Consider the following 4052-nt stretch of genomic DNA (forward strand, 5'->3'; position numbering starts at 1 on the left):
CACACGGTCTGCGGTTGTAAGGCCGGTTGGACGTTCCGACAAAATCTCTAAAACTATTTTGGAGTCAACTTATGGTAGAGAAATTAACATTACATTATCTGGCAACAGCTCTGGTGAACATTCCTGTAGTCAGCATGCCAATTGCACGCTCCCTCAAAATTTGAGACATCTGTGGCATTGTGTTTTGTGACATAACTGCACATTTTGGAGTGGCCTTTTATCGTCCCCAGTACAAGGTGCACCTGGGTAATGATCATGCTGTTTAATCAGCTTCTTGATATGCCACACCTGTCAGATGGATGAATTATCTTGGCAAAGGAGAACTGCTTACTAACAGGGATGTAAACGAATTTGTGCACAACATTTTAGAGAAATACACTTTTTGTGCATATGGAACATTTCTGGGATCTGTTATTTCAGGTCATGAAACATGGGACCAACACGTTACATGTTGCGTTTATATTTTTGTTCAGTATACATTAAAAAGTAACATGTTTGAGATTGTAATATTGTAGCAACATTAGGAACGTCCTTACCTTGTCATGTTGTCAGGAGCAGTACATGGTCACTGTTAGGCCAATAACTGTGGCAGACAGACAAGACACGTATCTGGCAGCGGGAAAATATAAGGTTGTCCTGGAGAATACACTCGGTGCAAAAAACTGGGGGGATAGCTATAAAAAAGTGAACAGTGAAGGGAGGGAGGGAGAAAAGGACGAGTGATTCGGAAAAAGACCAACTGACTCATGTAATAAATTGGTGAAGTCAGGCCCTCAAAATATCTAGTTACCGTCACAAATATAGCCAGTGAGTTTTAAGCCCCAAATATCTAGATACCGTAACAATTAAACCCAGGGAGTCTTTCCTTACCAACAGACAAGGAAAAACCTCAAGTCAGGTCAAGTGAAGGAAAACCTCCCTTACCTGGTAAAAATGCAGAGGCTCAAAGGGATGTGTGTCTATTGAGCCTGGGGAGAGGTGAGATTTGGATGTTCCTTCTTGTTTGTTATCATGTAGCTCCCCCCTCTGGAGTGGAAAATATAGATGTTAAGTATGCATCCAAGGCAGCAATCTTCGCATCTGACTATGTAATGTTTGCGGTCAGCAGAGCACACGTCCTATCCATTTCACTGAATGCTTCACCTTTTCCTCTGAACTCAGTTATGCTATGTAGTATTAGGATTGATCCAAGCCGTGTGCAAATGTGTATGGCACATTGAAGTTGAATATGGGGATAATTCTCCTTTAAACAACTGTTAATTCTGCAGCTATGCAATCAATATGTGTGGGGTCAAGTAAGTGTCAGGCACATAACGGAAAACAAAAGTGTTTTATTATACAAGTGACAATTCCCTCCTTGTTTCAATCATTTTGTTTTTAATTTGGTGTGGTGTTTAAATAACACGGCCAATACATTCTGTGACCATTTATTACTGGATAGTATATCAACACATTGGGTATTGGGAAACATTTTTAGAGAAAGGGCATTGGCCAAATTAGAACCTGTGACCTTCTGGTCCCTAAACCAGTGCTTGGACCACTGCGCCAGCAGGGGTCAGGGCACCATTCTTGTTTTTAATATAAAGCTGTTTAGTTAGTGATTTAGAGTAGAACACAATTGCGATTAGTTAATAATGTTGAAAAACAAAAGCTGCATTGGAATTCAAAATGACAACCTTGTATGTCACAAACCGCGTCTAACGCCAACCATCTACACTGTCGTGTCTTTGGCATCATTAAAACGGAAGACATGTTTATCAAATAACTCTCTGTAATTATTATTACGCGATTAAACTGATTAATCGTGTAACTGTAATTAACTAGGAGGTTGGGGCACCAAGGAAAATATTCAGATTACAAAGTTATAATTTTCCTAATATAACTTTCAGATATCGTAATATCTGATCTATTAGTCTTCGGATTAATGATGTATTCGTTTACCTCGTCAGTCTCATTCCAAACGTCGTAAATTGTTGGTTATCTGCACGAACTCAGTCTTCACTATGAGTCATCCATACATCAATTGTCTTAAAATCATTTATTTACTAAGTAATTCACAGAAATGCATAACAAACAGTAGCTATGGTTACAAGGAAATGATAGGAGAATGTGCCCTAGTGGGCTAAACCGGCATGGCGGCTTGTTAGACAAAAGGTTGATAAGAGTTGATAATTATAACAATTGATATGCTAATCCTTTGCACATGAACGCTCACTCATTCGGGAACAATTGCAATCAATATATATATATATATATATATATATATATATATATATATATATATATATATATATTTACGCTCAGTGTGTCATCGGGATCTTTGTTGAAAAGTTCGTTCTGTTGGAGAGTTTTGTCCTCGCGTTCTCTCTCTCTCTCGGTTAGAATAGATATTTCAAAGTGACATTCATTAATGTCGTTATAGGATAGATGTTTTGTCGGTCTTCGCGTTCAATGATACCGAATTCCTAGCTGCAGACTAGTAATTAATATCAAAGACTTGTTATTATTCTGTCGGTATCAATAGTCTAAGAGTTTAACCACGTGGTATGGTTAAAGTTCAGAATGAGGAACGCATGGTCAAACCTTCAGCCAACTCGTAATGGAGGTCAGCTCGGTTTGGTGATAGAAACCCTGGGTGGGGGTTATATTCGGAATAACGGAAAAAGGCTGTCTCATGACGCCAGGTCCCGTCTGTTCATGGGGGCGTGCCGATGACTTTGTGAAACTTTAAACAGAAATACAATTCTCTCACATTAACATCTTACAAGCATCCCAACATATTCAAAATAGCTTTATCCTTATTCATTCATTTTATACAACCATTAGATGTAAGTCTCACAACTGATGCTATTATATAAACAGCTCCATGGTAATGTGGCCGTATTGTCTCTCATGAGTTTCACAAAATTGTACCAAACGGACCAGTTCGTAGCTGGATTCTTCACCAATCTTTTATACCTTCTCAAGAACATAAATGTTGTTCGGTTCTCCAGTCCTGTGAGGTGGAAGAATTCCTGGGTTCTTTCTATGAAACCCACTCTGTCTCAAAACTGTGGCCATGAGGTAGGACATTCTTTTAGGAATTTACGACCGCTCTCACAGAGCCTGGGTAGGGGGAGGTAGGTAGGGGGATGGTGCATTGAAAACCCAAAGAGGGCAACGTCATGACAACACTGAGCAAAAAATATAAACGAAACATGCAACAATTTCAAAGATTTTACTAAGTTACATACAGTGCATGTAAAGAAATCAGTCAATTGAAATAAATTCATTAGGCCCTAAGTTATGGATTTCACATAACTGGGCATATAGATATGCATCTGTTGATAACAAATACCTTAATAAAAAGGTAGGGGCATGGATCAGAAAACGAGTCAGTACCAGGTGTGACCACTATTTGCATCATGTAGCGCAACACATGTCCTTCGCATAGAGTTGATCAGGCTGTTGTTTGTGGCCTGTGGAATGTTATCCCACTCCTCTTCAATGGGTATGCAAAGTTTCTGGATATTGGCCGGCACTGGAACACGCTGTCGTACACGTCTCTCTAGAGCATCCCAAACATGCTCAATGGGTGACATGTCTGGTGAGTATGCAGGCCATGGAAGAGCTGCAACATTTTTAGATTCAAGGAAGTGTGTACAGATCCTTGCGACATGGGGCTGTGCATTATCATGCTGAAAAATGAGGTGATGGCGGCGGATGAATGGCACGACAATGGGCCTCAGGATCTCATCACGGTATCTCTGTGCATTCAAATTGCCATCGGATAAAATGCAGTTGTGTTTGTTGTCTGTAGTTTATGCCTGCCCAAACCATAACCCCACCACCAACATGGGGGACACTGTTCACAACGTTGACATTAGGAAACCGCTCGCCCACATGACGTCATTCACATGGTCTGCCATCTGCCCATTACGGTTGAAACCGGGATTCATCCGTGAAGAGCACAGCGCGCATCAAATTAATGGTGAGCATTTGCCCACTGAATTCAGTACGACGCTGAACTGCAGTCAGGTCAAGACCCTGGTGAGGACGACAAGCACGACAGT

Source organism: Salmo salar, chromosome ssa19, assembly GCF_905237065.1.
Source record: "Salmo salar chromosome ssa19, Ssal_v3.1, whole genome shotgun sequence".
Lineage (NCBI taxonomy): Eukaryota > Metazoa > Chordata > Actinopteri > Salmoniformes > Salmonidae > Salmo > Salmo salar.